Source organism: Carettochelys insculpta, unplaced genomic scaffold (genome assembly GCF_033958435.1).
Source record: "Carettochelys insculpta isolate YL-2023 unplaced genomic scaffold, ASM3395843v1 scaffold_0083, whole genome shotgun sequence".
NCBI lineage: Eukaryota > Metazoa > Chordata > Testudines > Carettochelyidae > Carettochelys > Carettochelys insculpta.
Genome location: NW_027439120.1, coordinates 17,501 through 25,000, shown reverse-complemented (window position 1 = coordinate 25,000; position 7,500 = coordinate 17,501). Strand labels below are relative to the sequence as shown.

Below are 7,500 nucleotides of genomic sequence, written 5' to 3'. Positions count from 1 at the left end.
GTGGCCGATTCCCTCCCCGGGCACCAGGTCAACCTCCGCTGCTTTCAGCGGGGGTTGACCTGGTGGCCGATTCGCTCCCCGGGCACCAGGTCAACCTCCGCTGCTTTCAGCGGGGGTTGACCTGGTGGCCGATTCCCTCCCCGGGCACCAGGTCAACCTCCGCTGCTTTCAGCGGGGGTTGACCTGGTGGCCGATTCCCTCCCCGGGCACCAGGTCAACCTCCGCTGCTTTCAGCGGGGGTTGACCTGGTGGCCGATTCGCTCCCCGGGCACCAGGTCAACCTCCGCTGCTTTCAGCGGGGGTTGACCTGGTGGCCGATTCCCTCCCCGGGCACCAGGTCAACCTCCGCTGCTTTCAGCGGGGGTTGACCTGGTGGCCGATTCCCTCCCCGGGCACCAGGTCAACCTCCGCTGCTTTCAGCGGGGGTTGACCTGGTGGCCGATTCGCTCCCCGGGCACCAGGTCAACCTCCGCTGCTTTCAGCGGGGGTTGACCTGGTGGCCGATTCCCTCCCCGGGCACCAGGTCAACCTCCGCTGCTTTCAGCGGGGGTTGACCTGGTGGCCGATTCCCTCCCCGGGCACCAGGTCAACCTCCGCTGCTTTCAGCGGGGGTTGACCTGGTGGCCGATTCGCTCCCCGGGCACCAGGTCAACCTCCGCTGCTTTCAGCGGGGGTTGACCTGGTGGCCCATTCGCTCCCCGGGCACCAGGTCAACCTCCGTTGCTTTCAGCGGGGGTTGACCTGGTGGCCGATTCGCTCCCCGGGCACCAGGTCAACCTCCGGTGCTTTCAGCGGGGGTTGACCTGGTGGCCGATTCCCTCCCCGGGCACCAGGTCAACCTCCGGTGCTTTCAGCGGGGGTTGACCTGGTGGCCGATTCCCTTCCCGGGCACCAGGTCAACCTCCGGTGCTTTCAGCGGGGGTTGACCTGGTGGCCGATTCCCTCCCCGGGCACCAGGTCAACCTCCGGTGCTTTCAGCGGGGGTTGACCTGGTGGCCGATTCGCTCCCCGGGCACCAGGTCAACCTCCGCTGCTTTCAGCGGGGGTTGACCTGGTGGCCCATTCGCTCCCCGGGCACCAGGTCAACCGCACCCTTTTTCGGCCGCCTTCGCCTCCAAATTTTTCCCCCCGTTTCCTTGCCCACTCCTCGGTCACTTCATACGCCCTCCCCCTTACATCCACCGTACGCAACACCTCCACCGGGCTTAATAGTCCACAACCGGGACCCAGGGCCTTCCCCGCTCTCAACAACCTCCACCCACGGTCCCCCTCCACCGGGCTTAATAGTCCACAACCGGGTCCCAGGGCCTTCCCCGCTCTCAACAACCTCCACCCACGGTCCCCCTCCACCGGGCTTAATAGTCCACAACCGAGACCCAGGGCCTTCCCCGCTCTCAACAACCTCCACCCACGGTCCCCCTCCACCGGGCTTAATAGTCCACAACCGGGTCCCAGGGCCTTCCCCGCTCTCAACAACCTCCACCCACGGTCCCCCTCCACCGGGCTTAATAGTCCACAACCGGGACCCAGGGCCTTCCCCGCTCTCAACAACCTCCACCCACGGTCCCCCTCCACCGGGCTTAATAGTCCACAACCGGGTCCCAGGGCCTTCCCCGCTCTCAACAACCTCCACCCACGGTCCCCCTCCACCGGGCTTAATAGTCCACAACCGAGACCCAGGGCCTTCCCCGCTCTCAACAACCTCCACCCACGGTCCCCCTCCACCGGGCTTAATAGTCCACAACCGGGTCCCAGGGCCTTCCCCGCTCTCAACAACCTCCACCCACGGTCCCCCTCCACCGGGCTTAATAGTCCACAACCGGGACCCAGGGCCTTCCCCGCTCTCAACAACCTCCACCCACGGTCCCCCTCCACCGGGCTTAATAGTCCACAACCGGGACCCAGGGCCTTCCCCGCTCTCAACAACCTCCACCCACGGTCCCCCTCCACCGGGCTTAATAGTCCACAACCGGGTCCCAGGGCCTTCCCCGCTCTCAACAACCTCCACCCACGGTCCCCCTCCACCGGGCTTAATAGTCCACAACCGGGACCCAGGGCCTTCCCCGCTCTCAACAACCTCCACCCACGGTCCCCCTCCACCGGGCTTAATAGTCCACAACCGGGTCCCAGGGCCTTCCCCGCTCTCAACAACCTCCACCCACGGTCCCCCTCCACCGGGCTTAATAGTCCACAACCGAGACCCAGGGCCTTCCCCGCTCTCAACAACCTCCACCCACGGTCCCCCTCCACCGGGCTTAATAGTCCACAACCGGGTCCCAGGGCCTTCCCCGCTCTCAACAACCTCCACCCACGGTCCCCCTCCACCGGGCTTAATAGTCCACAACCGGGACCCAGGGCCTTCCCCGCTCTCAACAACCTCCACCCACGGTCCCCCTCCACCGGGCTTAATAGTCCACAACCGAGACCCAGGGCCTTCCCCGCTCTCAACAACCTCCACCCACGGTCCCCCTCCACCGGGCTTAATAGTCCACAACCGGGACCCAGGGCCTTCCCCGCTCTCAACAACCTCCCCCCACGGTCCCCCTCCACCGGGCTTAATAGTCCACAACCGAGACCCAGGGCCTTCCCCGCTCTCAACAACCTCCACCCACGGTCCCCCTCCACCGGGCTTAATAGTCCACAACCGGGACCCAGGGCCTTCCCCGCTCTCAACAACCTCCACCCACGGTCCCCCTCCACCGGGCTTAATAGTCCACAACCGAGACCCAGGGCCTTCCCCGCTCTCAACAACCTCCACCCACGGTCCCCCTCCACCGGGCTTAATAGTCCACAACCGGGACCCAGGGCCTTCCCCGCTCTCAACAACCTCCCCCCACGGTCCCCCTCCACCGGGCTTAATAGTCCACAACCGAGACCCAGGGCCTTCCCCGCTCTCAACAACCTCCACCCACGGTCCCCCAAGACGCACGTTCCAAGCCTTAACCCTCAGACCATCCACCCCCCGGGCGGGACCCCACACCCACCTGACCCCAACTCACTCCCACCAAAAACACCACCACCGCCACCGCCTCAACGGCCTGCCCCACCCAGCACTCCCACACACACACCTGCCCCACCAACGCTCCACACACGCTTTCTTCCCTCTCCCCGACCCGACCCAAGCCATCGCACCGCACCGGGTGAGGGCCTAAGCTTCCTCGCCCGCCCCCCCGCCCCCGACACGCAGGCAGGCAGAGGGAAAGGCCTCAGCGCCCCCCAGGACCGTCGCGCCGCCTTGGCCTCACGGCTTCCCTGCTCCCGCACGGCAGACACACGCCCCGCTCTACCCCCGCTGGGGCCAAAAGCTGCCTACGGCACCTGGGATTCCCAGGCGGTCACCCATCCAGGTACTAGCCAGGCCCGGGACGGTTTACCTTCCGAGATCGGACGAGATCGGGGGCATTCGGTCCGGTATGGCCGTAGGCCCCCGCCTCCCCGGGCTTTAGCGTCAGCAGCCTGGCCTCAGTCAGCCGGGCCCAAACAATTAACCCGGAGGCCGGGCCGAGGGAAAACTTCCTCCGAGCCGGCCCAAGGGGAAGGGAGGACGAGGACGCCGGGCCCGGGAGGTGACAGGACGTGCACGTCAGACCCGGGAAGCTGTGCGCCCCGAGGTTAACCCCCGGGCCGGGGCGGGGAGAGAAAAATGTTCTAAGTCCGGTAGGGACAGCAGGTCAACCCCGGTCCGAGGCGGGGAGAGAAATTTTCCAAGTCCGGCAGGGACAGCAGGTCAACCCCGGCCGCCGTAGCAGAGGTTGACCTGGTGTCCGATTCGCTCCCCGGGCACCAGGTCAACCTCGGGCGCTTTAGCGGAGGTTGACCTGGTGTCCGATTCGCTCCCCGGGCACCAGGTCAACCTCGGGCGCCTTAGCAGAGGTTGACCTGGTGTCCGATTCGCTCCCCGGGCACCAGGTAAACCGTGGCCGCTTTCAGCGGAGGTTGACCTGGTGGCCGATCCCCTCCTCGGGCTCCAAGTCCGGCAGGGACAGCAGGTGAACCCCGGCCGCTTTAGCAGAGGTTGACCTGGTGTCCGATTCGCTCCCCGGGCACCAGGTAAACCGTGGCCGCTTTCAGCGGAGGTTGACCTGGTGGCCGATCCCCTCCTCGGGCTCCAAGTCCGGCAGGGACAGCAGGTCAACCCCGGCCGCTTTAGCAGAGGTTGACCTGGTGTCCGATTCGCTCCCCGGGCACCAGGTAAACCGTGGCCGCTTTCAGCGGAGGTTGACCTGGTGGCCGATCCCCTCCTCGGGCTCCAAGTCCGGCAGGGACAACAGGTCAACCCCGGTTCCGGGCGGGGAGAGAAAAATTTTCTAAGTCCGGCAGGGACAGCAGGTCAACCCCGGCCGCCGTAGCAGAGGTTGACCTGGTGTCCGATTCGCTCCCCGGGCACCAGGTCAACCTCGGGCGCCTTAGCAGAGGTTGACCTGGTGTCCGATTCGCTCCCCGGGCACCAGGTAAACCGTGGCCGCTTTCAGCGGAGGTTGACCTGGTGGCCGATCCCCTCCTCGGGCTCCAAGTCCGGCAGGGACAGCAGGTGAACCCCGGCCGCTTTAGCAGAGGTTGACCTGGTGTCCGATTCGCTCCCCGGGCACCAGGTAAACCGTGGCCGCTTTCAGCGGAGGTTGACCTGGTGGCCGATCCCCTCCTCGGGCTCCAAGTCCGGCACGGACAGCAGGTCAACCCCGGCCGCTTTAGCAGAGGTTGACCTGGTGTCCGATTCGCTCCCCGGGCACCAGGTAAACCGTGGCCGCTTTCAGCGGAGGTTGACCTGGTGGCCGATCCCCTCCTCGGGCTCCAAGTCCGGCAGGGACAGCAGGTCAACCCCGGCCGCTTTAGCAGAGGTTGACCTGGTGTCCGATTCGCTCCCCGGGCACCAGGTAAACCGTGGCCGCTTTCAGCGGAGGTTGACCTGGTGGCCGATCCCCTCCTCGGGCTCCAAGTCCGGCAGGGACAACAGGTCAACCCCGGTTCCGGGCGGGGAGAGAAAAATTTTCTAAGTCCGGCAGGGACAGCAGGTCAACCCCGGCCGCCGTAGCAGAGGTTGACCTGGTGTCCGATTCGCTCCCCGGGCACCAGGTCAACCTCGGGCGCCTTAGCAGAGGTTGACCTGGTGTCCGATTCGCTCCCCGGGCACCAGGTAAACCGTGGCCGCTTTCAGCGGAGGTTGACCTGGTGGCCGATCCCCTCCTCGGGCTCCAAGTCCGGCAGGGACAGCAGGTGAACCCCGGCCGCTTTAGCAGAGGTTGACCTGGTGTCCGATTCGCTCCCCGGGCACCAGGTAAACCGTGGCCGCTTTCAGCGGAGGTTGACCTGGTGGCCGATCCCCTCCTCGGGCTCCAAGTCCGGCACGGACAGCAGGTCAACCCCGGCCGCTTTAGCAGAGGTTGACCTGGTGTCCGATTCGCTCCCCGGGCACCAGGTAAACCGTGGCCGCTTTCAGCGGAGGTTGACCTGGTGGCCGATCCCCTCCTCGGGCTCCAAGTCCGGCAGGGACAGCAGGTCAACCCCGGCCGCTTCAGCTGAGGTTGACCTGGTGTCCGATTCGCTCCCCGGGCACCAGGTAAACCGTGGCCGCTTTCAGCGGAGGTTGACCTGGTGGCCGATCCCCTCCTGGGGCTCCAAGTCCGGCAGGGACAACAGGTCAACCCCGGTCCCAGGCGGGAGAGAAAAATTTTCTAAGTCCGGCAGGGACAACAGGTCAACCCCGGTTCCGAGCGGGAGAGAAAAATTTTCTAAGTCCGGCAGGGACAACAGGTCAACCCCGGTCCCAGGCGGCAGAGAAAAATTTTCTAAGTCCGGCAGGGACAACAGGTCAACCCCGGTCCCAGGCGGGAGAGAAAAAATTTCTAAGTCCGGCAGGGACAACAGGTCAACCCCGGTCCCAGGCTGGAGAGAAAAATTTTCTAAGTCCGGCAGGGACAGCAGGTCAACCCCGGCCGCTTTAGCAGAGGTTGACCTGGTGTCCGATTCGCTCCCCGGGCACCAGGTCAACCTCTGGCGCTTTAGCAGAGGTTGACCTGGTGTCAGATTCGCTCCCCGGGCACCAGGTCAACCTCGGTCGCTTTAGCAGAGGTTGACCTGGTGTCCGATTCGCTCCCCGGGCACCAGGTAAACCGTGGCCGCTTTCAGCGGAGGTTGACCTGGTGGCCGATCCCCTCCTGGGGCTCCAAGTCCGGCAGGGACAGCAGGTCAACCCCGGTCCCAGGCGGGGAGAGAAAAAATTTCTAAGTCCGGCAGGGACAACAGGTCAACCCCGGTCCCAGGCTGGAGAGAAAAATTTTCCAAGTCCGGCAGGGACAGCAGGTCAACCCCGGCCGCTTCAGCTGAGGTTGACCTGGTGTCCGATTCGCTCCCCGGGCACCAGGTAAACCGTGGCCGCTTTCAGCGGAGGTTTACCTGGTGGCCGATCCCCTCCTCGGGCTCCAAGTCCGGCAGGGACAACAGGTCAACCCCGGTCCCAGGCGGGAGAGAAAAATTTTCTAAGTCCGGCAGGGACAACAGGTCAACCCCGGTTCCGAGCGGGAGAGAAAAATTTTCTAAGTCCGGCAGGGACAACAGGTCAACCCCGGTCCCAGGCGGCAGAGAAAAAATTTCTAAGTCCGGCAGGGACAACAGGTCAACCCCGGTACCGGGCGGGAGAGAAAAAATTTCTAAGTCCGGCAGGGACAACAGGTCAACCCCGGTCCCAGGCGGCAGAGAAAAAATTTCTAAGTCCGGCAGGGACAACAGGTCAACCCCGGTCCCGGGCGGGAGAGAAAAATTTTCTAAGTCCGGCAGGGACAACAGGTCAACCCCGGTCCCAGGCGGCAGAGAAAAAATTTCTAAGTCCGGCAGGGACAACAGGTCAACCCCGGTCCCAGGCGGGAGAGAAAAATTTTCTAAGTCCGGCAGGGACAACAGGTCAACCCCGGTCCCAGGCGGCAGAGAAAAAATTTCTAAGTCCGGCAGGGACAACAGGTCAACCCCGGTACCGGGCGGGAGAGAAAAAATTTCTAAGTCCGGCAGGGACAACAGGTCAACCCCGGTCCCAGGCTGGAGAGAAAAAATTTCTAAGTCCGGCAGGGACAACAGGTCAACCCCGGTCCCAGGCGGCAGAGAAAAAATTTCTAAGTCCGGCAGGGACAACAGGTCAACCCCGGTCCCAGGCGGCAGAGAAAAAATTTCTAAGTCCGGCAGGGACAACAGGTCAACCCCGGTCCCAGGCGGCAGAGAAAAAATTTCTAAGTCCGGCAGGGACAACAGGTCAACCCCGGTCCCAGGCGGGAGAGAAAAATTTTCTAAGTCCGGCAGGGACAACAGGTCAACCCCGGTCCCAGGCGGCAGAGAAAAATTTTCTAAGTCCGGCAGGGACAACAGGTCAACCCCGGTCCCAGGCGGCAGAGAAAAAATTTCTAAGTCCGGCAGGGACAACAGGTCAACCCCGGTCCCAGGCTGGAGAGAAAAAATTTCTAAGTCCGGCAGGGACAACAGGTCAACCCCGGTCCCAGGCGGGAGAGAAAAAAT

At 64.0% G+C, this 7,500-nt stretch overlaps 1 non-coding gene across 1 annotated transcript; it reads right to left on the bottom strand.

The window, feature by feature from the left end:
• Positions 1–3,306: 3,306 nt before the first annotated feature.
• LOC142006541 (5S ribosomal RNA) lies at positions 3,307–3,425 on the bottom strand. Its single transcript, XR_012643603.1, has one exon. It is a non-coding gene; the product is annotated as a 5S ribosomal RNA (ribosomal RNA).
• Positions 3,426–7,500: the final 4,075 nt, after the last annotated feature.